This window comes from Mauremys reevesii, linkage group 14, assembly GCF_016161935.1.
Source record: "Mauremys reevesii isolate NIE-2019 linkage group 14, ASM1616193v1, whole genome shotgun sequence".
NCBI classification, from domain to species: Eukaryota; Metazoa; Chordata; order Testudines; family Geoemydidae; genus Mauremys; species Mauremys reevesii.
In genome coordinates, this window is record NC_052636.1 from 29,404,482 (window position 1) to 29,417,243 (window position 12,762).

The 12,762-nt window shown below is 49.0% G+C and overlaps 1 non-coding gene and 1 pseudogene across 1 annotated transcript; both read left to right on the forward strand.

Annotated features, from left to right (window-relative positions):
- LOC120381577 overlaps positions 1-12,762 on the forward strand; it is a 78,432-nt pseudogene that overhangs the window by 6,333 nt on the left and 59,337 nt on the right.
- On the forward strand, positions 10,047-10,120 carry TRNAV-GAC. The gene has a single exon. It is a non-coding gene; the product is annotated as a tRNA-Val (tRNA).

The following is a 12,762-nucleotide window of genomic DNA, read 5'->3' on the forward strand; positions in this document are numbered from 1 at the left end:
CTCTCCAAGTTCAGGATTGTTCCCTACAGATGTGGAATCATTATGGCAGATGTCACTCATGGCTTCCCTCCTATTCTGACTGACAACTGGCAGCAGGTCCCTGCCCAGTCTTGCTTTCCCCCGAGTGTTCTCATGAGATGCACACCAAAACTGATCCCTTCCGCTCTCCTCTGTGGAAGGGTTTGGGGAAAATCAGCACCTGATAGGTTTGATCTCTCCCACACTTATTTTGGATTGTTCATCCCTTTTGCCATTCCTCTCTCTGAGATTTTCTTTCTTTCCGGCAAAGGGAGTGAACTGTGTCTGGATTCTCTCTGTCTCCCATCAGGTGATGGGCTGGTGAGTCAGAATGCTGAGCAAGGAGAACCACATGGAACTTTATCAGGAAGATCCAAAGGGAATGTTTCCGGGAGTTATGCACTCCCAGAAAAACCAAAAGCCTGTGAGACTCAGCAGAGGCCAGAGGAAAACTTTAGTAGCCACTCAGACCTTATAACAAGCGACAGAATCAACTTGGAAGAGAGACACTACATGTGCCATGAGTGCGGGAAAAGCTACAATTGGAGCTCTGCCCTTATCAGACATCGGAGAATCCACACAGGGGAGACGCCCTACACGTGCTCCGAGTGCGGGAAAAGCTTCAGTCAGAGCTCAACCCTTATCAGACATGAGAGAAGCCACACAGGGGAGACGCCCTACACGTGCTCTGAGTGCGGAAAAAGCTTCAATCGGAGCTTTCACCTTATCAGACATGAGAGAATCCACACAGGGGAGACGCCCTACACGTGCGCTGAGTGCGGGAAAAGCTTCAGTCAGAACTCGGACCTTATCAGACATCAGAGAATCCACACAGGGGAGACGCCCTACACATGCGCTGAGTGCGGGAAAAGCTTCAATCGGAGCTCTGCCCTTATCAGACATCAGAGAATCCACACAGGGGAGACGCCCTACACGTGCTCTGAGTGCGGGAAAAGCTTCAATCAGAGCTCTCTCCTTATCAGACATCAGAGAATCCACACAGGGGAGACGCCCTACACGTGCTCTGACTGTGGGAAAAGGTTCAATCAGAGCTCACACCTTATCAGACATCAGAAAATCCACATGAGAGAGAACTGTAATAAATCCCTTGACTAGGGCTGGGCAAAATTTAAAAAAAAAAATCACATTGCCTAATTCCCACATAGTGATTTTTGCACCATCTTCACCGTGGTCTCTCAGCTCCACCAGATGAGTTACCTGCTTCTGCCTTTTGCAGCTCACCCTTCTTTGGGGTCAGTGTGATCTTTTCTATCAACTCCTTTCCTTTTGAGCCAGGAATGTTCATCAGCTCCTGGAGGTTTGATCCCAACAAGGTACAGTGAGGCAAAAAGTATCTGTGCCTTACATCCACTAGGGCTGTACATGGCGTTGTCTGCTCAAGTTAGTGATCTTGATGTAAAAAGACAATTATAGTTGCAGAACAGATGCCCAGGTGCAGTGGTTGACATTAGCTTTCCCCTTCAACTGACCTAAATTCCATCACTTTTCCTAGTCTAAACAAACCCTGAGCATCACAGTTATACTGTTCCCCCATTTCAAAGCCATTGTTAGTCATCGAGTTCCCCTTTTGGAAATAAATTTTTTCATTCCCGGTTGCTCTGATGTTGCTTCAAGTTGTGCTGGAGAGCAGATTTTTTTTTCTACCATTTTTCTCACTTAAAATATATTGAACTATAACAAAGAGCAGGAACAGGGCAGGGATAGGAAAAATTGTCATTTCACCCTCTGTAAAAACGGTAAATCAGAGGGATTCCCAACGAGAGGCGTACAGCTTTCTGCCCCGGGGCTACAGCGCCACGGTACCAGTGTAGACACCCTGGTCGATTACAGTGCTGTGATTGGCCTCCAGGAGGTGTCCCACAATCCCTGTTCTCGCCTCTCTGGTCTTTGGTTTGAACTCTACTGCACTCCCTCGGGTGACCAACTATGAACCCCACCCCTTAAATTCCTTGGGAATTTTGAAAGTCCCAGTTCAACAGAGACTAATTATGGTTACAGAACCATCCTGAAATTAGAGCAGGATATTGTAAAGCCTTATCTCACAGTAAAGTAACACAATTCAAACCTGTCGGCACAGAGGAGAAAGCACTCCTTCAGTTCACATTTATTGCTACTGGTCTCACTGACAAACTTCCTTTTCTCGGTGCTGCTCCAGGTATTTTTCCTCTGTTCCCTTCCAGCTGTGGTTATGGAACTGCAGCAGCTCCCCAGGGCCAGCTTTGCTCTTTCACTTACATCCTTCACTTGTTTGGATAGAGCTGTGTCTGCCCCCAGTTTAATTCACATCTGAGAGCTCAGGTACCAGCAGATCGTTACAAAGGCTAAATTCCCATCACCACCAGTGGGAGGTTATCCTGGGCTGCCAGGGCTGCAGGATTTAGGCCATGGTCAGTCAAGGTGCTACAGCAGCTGCACTCTTACATTGTGAATCCTGCAGCTTAATACCAAACTGCTCTGCCATAGTCTGCAGGGGGCCTGACTTGCTGAGAATCTGGCAGAAGAGAGACCCTGGAGTAGAGAAGGAAAATGTCCTCAGCAGTCACAGCCGGCAGGAGCAGGGAAGGTTCGGTTTGTTTTTAAAGTTCTCTCCCTGCTCAAGCCTTTAATCATTCCTGTGGCTCTTCTCCGAACGCTCTGCAATTTATCAGGGAAAACAACCAACCAACCAAACCAGGCTGTTCTGCCCAATGTAACAGTCTATTGCCTTTCAAGGCTGACTATAAATCAGCTCGTTCTATTCACCCAAGAGTTCCACTTTAAGGGCTTTTTGTTTTCTAGTTCCAATCAAATCCTATGCAACAGCATCATTGTTAACTCATCATCTGGTCACTTCACATTCACAGGTCACAAAGGGGGCAGGTCTAAGTCTTTCCTCCCACACCAACATGAAAAACATCAGTGACAGAAAATGCCCTAAAGCACCTCTGCTGCTTTGCACAACAGCCTGGGGAAATACACGAGGGGAAGTGCTTTCCTCTCTCCTCCTGACACCGGGTAACATTTCTGTCTGTCCTCGAGATCCTGCCTCAGGGACAGGCTTGAGGATGCAAATGACATGTTAAGGCTGCATTGGTTTGCACGTTCCTTTACTCCTTCAATAGTGATAAGGGTGCGTGAGCGTGAAACAATCCAGCTCTGACTTTCACACAGGAGGCAATTTTCAGGCTCACAATAAAAAAACCCCAACTTTCTTTCTAACCTGAGCAAGTTGAATCAAGTCGTTGCGAGATGATAAATCCGGAGCCCCAGGCTGACTTTCTGTCATCACATGTTTTTAGAGTAGATCACATTCACGGCGTGGGGCTCCTGCTGGGAAGTGTCTGTCCAGTGGCAGCACCCAGTGCACATTCCCCACTTACAAACTCATCTTCAGTATATCGGCTACTGAACCTAGTGAGGGGGGAGGGTCCCAGTGGTCGGGCTCCAGCCCCTGGATCCCGAGCCTGGCAAGCCCGAGTCAGCCGGCCTGGGCCAGCTGTGGGGTTTAATTGCGCTGCAGACATACACGGGTGTCACAATCCCAGCTTTCTCCTCAGGGAATCAAGCCCTCATAAGAACATAAGAACATAAGAAAGGCCGTACCAGGTCAGACCAAAGGTCCATCTAGCCCAGTATCTGTCTACCGACAGTGGCCAATGCCAGGTGCCCCTGAGGGAGTGAACCTAACAGGCAATGATCAAGTGATCTCTCTCCTGCCATCCATCTCCATCCTCTGACGAACAGAGGCTAGGGACACCATTCTTACCCATCCTGGCTAATAGCCATTTATGGACTTAGTCACCATGAATTTATCCAGTCCCCTTTTAAACATTGTTATAGTCCTAGCCTTCACAACCTCCTCAGGTAAGGAGTTCCACAAGTTGACTGTGCGCTGCGTGAAGAAGAACTTCCTTTTATTTGTTTTAAACCTGCTGCCTATTAATTTCATTTGGTGACCACTATTTCTTGTATTATGGGAATAAGTAAATAACTTTTCCTTATCCACTTTCTCAACATCACTCATGATTTTATATACCTCTATCATGTCCCCCCTTAGTCTTCTCTTTTCCAAACTGAAGAGTCCTAGCCTCTTTAATCTTTCCTCATATGGGACCCTCTCTAAACCCCTAATCATTTTAGTTGCTCTTTTCTGAACCTTTTCTAGTGCTAGAATATCTTTTTGAGGTGAGGAGACCACATCTGTACACAGTATTCGAGGTGTGGGCGTACCATGGATTTATATAAGGGCAATAATATATTCTCAGTCTTATTCTCTATCCCCTTTTTAATGATTCCTAACATCCTGTTTGCTTTTTTGACCGCCTCTGCACACTGCGTGGACATCTTCAGAGAACTATCCACGATAACTCCAAGATCTTTTTCCTGACTCGTTGTAGCTAAATTAGCCCCCATCATGTTGTATGTATAGTTGGGGTTATTTTTTCCAATGTGCATTACTTTACATTTATCCACATTAAATTTCATTTGCCATTTTGTTGCCCAATCACTTAGTTTTGTGAGATCTTTTTGAAGTTCTTCACAGTCTGCTTTGGTCTTAACTATCTTGAGTAGTTTAGTATCATCTGCAAACTTTGCCACCTCACTGTTTACCCCTTTCTCCAGATCATTTATGAATAAATTGAATAGGATTGGTCCCAGGACTGACCCTTGGGGAACACCACTAGTTACCCCTCTCCATCCTGAGAATTTACCATTAATTCCTACCCTTTGTTCCCTGTCCTTTAACCAGTTCTCAATCCATGAAAGGACCTTTCCTTTTATTCCATGACAGCTTAATTTACGTAAGAGCCTTTGGTGAGGGACCTTGTCAAAGGCTTTCTGGAAATCTAAGTACACTATATCCACCGGATCCCCCTTGTCCACATGTTTGTTGACCCCTTCAAAGAACTCTAATAGATTAGTAAGACACGATTTCCCTTTACAGAAACCATGTTGACTATTGCTCAAGAGTTTATGTTTTTCTATGTGTCTGACAATTTTATTCTTTACTATTGTTTCAACTAATTTGCCCGGTACCAACGTTAGACTTACCGGTCTGTAATTGCTGGGATCACCCCTAGAGCCCTTTTTAAATATTGGCGTTACATTAGCTAACTTCCAGTCATCGGGTACCGAAGCCGATTTAAAGGACAGGTTACAAACCTTAGTTAATAGTTCCGCAACTTCACATTTGAGTTCTTTCAGAACTCTTGGGTGAATGCCATCTGGTCCCGGTGACTTGTTAATGTTGAGTTTATCAATTAATTCCAAAACCTCCTCTAGTGACACTTCAATCTGTGACAGTTCCTCAGATTTGTCACCTACAAAAGCCAGCTCAGGTTTGGGAATCTCCCTAACATCCTCAGCCGTGAAGACTGAAGCAAAGAATCCATTTAGTTTCTCCGCAATGACTTTATCGTCTTTAAGCGCTCCTTTTGAATTTTGATCATCAAGGGGCCCCACTGGTTGTTTAGCAGGCTTCCTGCTTCTGATGTACTTAAAAAACATTTTGTTATTACCTTTGGAGTTTTTGGCTAGCCGTTCTTCAAACTCCTCTTTGGCTTTTCTTATTACACTCTTGCACTTAAGTTGGCAGTGTTTGTGCTCCTTTCTATTTGCCTCACTAGGATTTGACTTCCACTTTTTAAAGGAAGTCACTTATCTCTCACTGCTTCTTTTACATGGCTGTTAAGCCACGGTGGCTCTTTTTTAGTTCTTTTACTGTTTTTCTTAATTTGGGGTATACATTGAAGTTGGGCCTCTATTATGGTGTCTTTAAAAGGGCCCACGCAACTTGCAGGATTTCACTTTAGTCACTGTACCTTTTAACTTTTGTCTAACTAACCCCCTCATTTTTGTATAGTTCCCCCTTTTGAAATTAAAGGCCACAGTGTTGGGCAGTTGAGATGTTCTTCTCACCACAGGGATGTTGAATGCTATTGTATTATGGTCACTATTTCCAAGCGGTCCTGCTATAGTTACCTCTTGGACCAGCTCCTGCGCTCCACTCAGGATTAAATCTAGAGTCGCCTCTCCCCTTGTGGGTTCCTGTACCAGCTGCTCCATGAAGCAGTCATTTAAAGTATCGAGAAATTTTATCTCTGCATTTCGTCCTGAAGTGAAATGTTCCCAGTCAATATGGGGATAATTGAAATCCCCCACTATTATTGGGTTCTTAATTTTGATAGCCTCTCTAATTTCCCTTAGCATTTCATCATCACTATTACTGTCCTGGTTAGGTGGTCGATAATAGATCCCTACTGTTATATTTTTACTAGAGCATGAAATTTCTATCCATAGAGACTCTATGGAACCTGTGGATTCGCTTAAGATTTTTACTTCATTTGAATCTACACTTTCTTTAACATATAGTGCCACTCCTCCCCCTGCACGGCCTGTTCTGTCCTTCCGATATATTTTGTACCCCGGAATGATTGTGTCCCATTGATTGCTCTCAGTCCACCAGGTTTCTGTGATGCCTATTATATCTATATCCTCCTTTATCACAAGGCACTCTAGTTCACCCATCTTATTATTTAGACTTCTGGCATTTGTGTACAAGCACTTTAAAAACTTGTCCCTGTTTATTAGCCTGCCTTTTTCTGATGTGCCAGATTCTTTTTTATGTGACTGTTTATCATCTGATCCGGCCCTTACATTATACTTCTCATTCCTCTGCTCCTGACTATAACCTGGAGATTCTCTATCATCAGACTCTCTCCTAAGAGAAGTCTGTGTCCCCCCATGACAGGCAGGGAGCGTCGCCACTGTACTCGTGAGGTCGGAACTGACACTGCCCCTGCACAGGGACCCAGGGGAGCGGCTCGGGCAGCTCCTTGGCCAGCTGTGGCTGGCAGGAGACCCAGCGAGGCAGGAGCTGCTCTGGGTTCTCTGCAGGGGAGAGTAACTGGGAGAAGGCGGGAGTTTGTCTCTGATTTACAGGGCGCTTTGCCAGAGTGGAGCCTGTAGGTCACATGCTGGGGGGCTGTGATGGGCACACAGGCTCCGTGCTCGGGAACAGCTCGGAGTCAAACCCAGGCAGGAGCCTCCTCAGTGTGACACCCCCAGGGGACGCCCTCACTGGGGGAAGCCTCCCTGGCTTCAGCCCCTCCTGGGACTGACCTTGGACCTTTCAGCCCCCCTGTTCCACACCAGGAGCTTCCTGCAGTGAGTCCACCTGAATCGGACACCTCGGAAAGCCTCACCCCCCCCCCCCCGAAGGGGAGTCCTGCATCCCCAACTTCCACAGTCTCAGAAGGTTTGTTAGGGGTCTGGAATCCAGCCTGGGAAAGTTCTGTGTTCGCACAGGAAGCAGGAAGATTCAGCAACGTCCATCTTGGGCAGACCCTGAACTCAGAGCCTGGGCTCTCCCCTCGAGTCCCCAGCCCAGCAGACTCCTTGCTCCCAACAGCCCGACTCAGCCAGGCCCTTTGCTCCTCGTCTGTCCTTTGTCCTGTTTCCCTGGCAACCTGCTCACCTGGCCTCCAGCTCGTTCTTTGTTCTCCGACTCCTCCCGGCCAGCTGGCCTCTTGCAGCAGGTGCGCCCCGGCCATCGGTTGCTAGGAGACAGAATTTGTGGCCATTGTCTGGGCCCAGGCAGCCGGACAGCAGCCACACCTGCCCTTTGGGGGTCTCTGCCAAGATTTAACCCCCTTGTCCCACCGCCGAGATCCGTGGTCCCAAAACACTTCGGGGTCATGCCCCCCACCCCTGTCCATGCTCCCCCCGAGTCATGGCTGGGAGTGGGGCCGCAGCTACGGGGGAAGGGACACAGACAGGAGTAAGGGGGCTGAGGCAGGGGCCAGAGCTGGAGCCAAGAGTGGAGCTGGGTGGCTCCCCCTCCCCACCCCCATGGGGGCTGGCCTGGGCCCAGCTGCATCCCCCTGAATGTTACTCCATTCCCCTGGCAGGGTGCACCCCACATTTTGGACCTTTAACCTAGATAATCGTGCAACAAATAGGGGAAACTGAGGTACACACAAGATGCAAACAAAACATCCAGAAAATTCCCACTTCATCACAGGGGTGTCAGTGGGGTCTGAGCTGGGCAGCAGCACAGGAAAGTGGGGAGGTTAAACTGCAAAACATCCCCCTGCGTTCCCGCAAAAGCCTCTCGTTTATCCCCTAACCCCCTCCCCATGAAAATCTCCACCCCTGCCCTGGCCCACAGAGACCCCCCTCACTCCAATGCAGATTTCTAACGTTTCTTACTTGTCCTTGGCCTTCCACAAACATTGTTCCCATCAAAATGGTCCAGGGCTTTTACAATGAGAATGAGAAAACAAACTAAATCAAACCCAAAGAAACCGCTATCGACCTCCCCACCACACACAGTTTGGGTCAGAATTTTTCTATTGAAATGTTGAGGCAATAAAACTCTCACTGCTCTTGTCCAGAAACAAACCTAAGCCCCCCATGCAGTACCTGAGGCATCTATGTCTGACCCACCAAGGCTTCAGCTCCTTTGGGGAGATTTCCAGCTGCCCAGTCCTGCTGCTATTCCAGGGGAGCAATTCCAGACTCCTGTCAGCATTTATCTCAGCCCCGTTCTGGGCATCACAGGTTTCTCCGGGAAAGGGCAGCGAGTGGTTCTAGGGGCCAGTGATCCTCCTCCAAATCGAGCTAGAACCTGGGACTCCTTCCCCTTCCCCAGGCTGTGGGCAGGGAGGCATTTCACAGAGCTCTCGGAGCTATAGCCCGTGGCTAAGGAGAGAGAAAAAGCCTCCTATCCCCCTCTGCTCTGGGGGCTGGGTTTCCTCCTGAAGCCTCTGCCCCCCACCTAGTGCCTATGGCTCATCCCTGACCCTTGCTGCTGCTCCTTGCTATAGACTGTGAAAGGAGCGGAGGCAGCGCAGGAGCCTTCTGGGGACGCAGATCTGAGGCTTTGGGAGAGACACATTGTCTGAGACATCAGAGCACTGCAAACCCTGCAGCCACCCCCTCAATCCGGGGCCTGTTCCAGCCCTGAGTCTGGGCTGCTGCGATCCCTCCCCCAGAGCAGGGCGCCCACAGATTACAGCCTGGAAATAGGCGTGTGAGACTAACTCCTGCTTTCCCTGACAGGGCCTCCCCTAGACCAAGTAGCGTCCCAGGCAAGACGTGTCTTCGGAACCAGGGCCGGCTCCAGACCCCAGCGGGCCAAGCAGGCACGTGGGGCGGCATTGTTGGGGCAGGGCGGCATTTGGCTCCGGCGGACCTTCCGCAGTCATGCCGGCGGGACGTCTACCGGAGCCCGGGAGGAGGAGCGGACCTGCCGCACGCATCACTGTGGAGGGTCCCCTCTTCCCGCGGCTCCGCTTGAGCTCCCGCAGGCATGACTGCGGCGGGCGCGCTGGTCCCGTGGCTCGGACGGATGCTCTACCGGAGCCGCGAACCAGCGCACCCGCCGCAGACACTTCTGCCCCGGCCGCGGGACCGGGGAAGGGCGGCAAAGCGCGCCGCCCTGCTTGGGGCGCCGTAATTTATAGAGCCGCCCCTGTTCGGAACCCCCCAGCCCCGCTCCATATGTTAAACCATTGAATACCTTATTTTTATTGCATTTGTAGCTCACTTCATTATTTTGATGCACAATCTGGATGCATGATTTTCTCTATCATATTAGACAATAAATGTTCATGCTAGGATGTGTAAATCTGTATTTATTCATGCCGTATATAAGCAAATGAAAAAATCATTTCTTCTAAGCATATAGAAACTTTTAATTTTGACAGTAACTGAAATGTACTAACATCTAGAAATGGAGCCCTCACCAGCACAGGGTGGGCCGGTATTAAGTAGTGGTACAGTTGGAGACAGACAGCGTTACGATGTTAACCCCAGGCCCTTTGTTCAAAGGTCACTTCTCTCGCCTTTCCCCCATGAACTGAAGCGCAGCATTTGAGAGATCCAGAGACTAGTTAATGACATTTTCAAGGGCTAAAATAGCAAGCGATGTCCATCTTGCATTGGCCATTGTTGACTGGAGAGATGGTTTATGGAGAATAAACTTCAAGGTGAGAAGCAGCAGCCCAAAAAGGGCCCCTGCAAGTGCTGAAGTAGCTCAGTTGGGAGAGCATTAAACTGACGATCTAAAGGTTCCCTGGTTCAATCCCAGGCTTCAGCAGGCTGTTTCATCCCTCTTCATGCAGCAGTGAGCTCTTTCCTGGAAGCACAGCACTGCCTTTACTCAATGCAAGGCCCTCATTTTGGGCTTCACTGCAGGAAAAGGCAGCATTGGCTTCTGCACCCAGTTGGCTCACCGGACCTTTCTTTCTTCTCTTGCTGCTTCTCAGCAAGGGGAAGAAAAAGAAGCTCCCCTTCAAGCTAGAGTCACAAAGGTGATGTAAGGACGACTTCCTGATCCCTGGCTCCAGTCCTCTGTTCTTCCAGCTGACCCATCAGAGAGCTGCTGCCAGTTTCTCCAGGTTCACCCACCAGTGTGTGCCAGGGTGAGCACCACCAAAGTGCAGGGAATTTGAGGCAGGGCAGTGCACTGTAATGGAGTTTCTGTAGTGTAGTGGATATCACATTTGCCTTACCTGCATTAAGCCGGCTAGGCAGAACTGACACCAACTTGTCTGGGGTGTTTCCCAGAAGCAGAGCACAAGTTTGAAATATGGGCAGCATAGAACCAATATTCATAATGTCAACTACAAAAATGATACACATCTAGAGATAGCATCATTATAATCAGCCAATCAGAACCTCTCCATAGACCCCCTTACACAATAACCTTTCTACAATATTGGCTGTAAATATAGAACAGTGGTCGCAACGGTGATCTATAAAGTTACAGATTATGTCAATAGCGTCACAGGAGGTGACACGGCATCAGTGAGACTGATACTGGAATACTGCCTCCAGTTTTGGTGTCCTCATTTGAAAAAGATGTTGTGAAATTAGAGTTTGGGGCAGCAAAGAGCCACCAAATGTTCTGAGGGCTGGAGAAAAATGCCTTCTAGTGAGCTATTGAAAGAGCTCAACCTGTTTAGCTTATCAAAAGAAGCTTGAAAGGTGACTTCATTGAAGTGTTGAAGTGCCTTAATGGAGAGAAAAGATTCGATATTAAAGGACTCTTTAAAATAGCAGAGAAAGGAATAACAAGACCCAACGGCTGGAAGGTGAAAAGAGACAAATTCATATTACAACTAAGGCACAAATATTCAACAGCGAGGATGATTCACTACAGGAACATGCTACCAGGGAAAGTGGCTGATTCTCCATCTCCTGATGTCATTTAATTAAGACTAGATGCCTTTCTGGAATGTGTTTGCCCCCAAAGTAGCTCTTGTGTTTACAGGAGGCCTGTGATATGCAGGGGGTCAGATTAGATTCTCTAATGGTCTCATCTGGCCATAAACTGGCCATAAACTGAGTGTAGCATTGGGAGCAGCGTCTGATGTTTCCCTGTCTAGCCGGCTTGCTGCCTAGAACGAACGCTCCTTGAGTGGGGTGATCCACAGGGAGTAGCTCAAACCTCCAAAGGGCCTGGCCAGGGGCAGGACATTAGCCCAGCAAGGGAGGGGTGTGGCAGTGACATCACAAAGGCCTTTGGCAGGATCTCAGACTATTGGTCCAAGGTGGTGGGGAGGTGGTGACCTCACAGAGAGATGCTGACATCAGCCAGGCAGGACAGGGGCGAGGGGCCAGGGAAACCTCAGAGACCCCTGTGGCTTTGCTTCAGCAAGTCTCCTTCTCCAGGTCTCTCTCTGAGGACTGAGAGAGTATTCGGGTTCACGGACGTGAGCGCCAGGAGGAACCTCTTTCGATTTTTCTCCTTCCCTTTTAGTGATTTTACTGGAAAACAGCCGTCCCTGTTTAGAAGGTAAGAGCCTCCTGGAGGTTTGAAACCTGTTCAGTCTGATCCAGCTGGTGACAGTTGAATTCTAGGCATGGAAAACACGAGCTTAAGGAGGCAGAATTTTATTGCGCACCTGGGATTTTGTCCCTTAGAATCACTGGGGACATTAGGGTTTGTCCTTTTTATTTCACCTTTTCCTCCTTCCCTCCCTCCCTCCTTTCTCTTCGTGTCTTGCTTCTTCTGTCCTTTCTCCTGTTCTTCCAATACTGGGAGAGAGAGCGGGGGTGTGTGTTGCGGGGGAGGGCTCTGCAGCTCCCACTGTGGGAGCTCCACCCAAAAATATGGGGCTGAAATAGTGCTCGGGCAGTGATCCCCACCAGTGACCTGGGCCATCCTTTGGGCTCTCTGGTGAGAACCCTCCGCCTCCCGTCCTCAGTCTCTACCCTGATTGGCTGAGCAGGGGGTTATTGATAAGGAGGAGACTCAGGTCCTTGTTCTCTTTTAAGACCAAGTAAATAAGTCAGAACCAGTTCTATGTTTGATGAATTTTGCTGCTTCTGGGCCAAAGCTTTCTATTCCTTGGGCACACTTGTTCCCCATTCACAGCGCCACCCCCTCTCCATTTACAGCAAGGTGCAGCATGAGGTTTCAGCTACCATATTCCCTCCCCCTCCCTTTCCTGTTGATAGCAGCCAAGGGAATGCTGGGAAATGTAGTTCTTTCCCTGCTCCAGGGCTGGCTCTATAGGCAGGGAGCTAACCAAGGAACTACAGCTCCCAGGGCTCCCTGTTGGTTATCAGCTCCCAGGCTGGATCCCTGCCAGCTGCTGCCCCTGTAAATGGGCTGCTCCAAGCACCTGCTTGCTTTGCTGGTGCCTATAGCTGCCCTTGCATCCACCCATCCTGCACCCCCACCCTGTGCCCCAGCCCGGAGCCTGCACCCAGCACCCAAGCTGCATTCCAGAG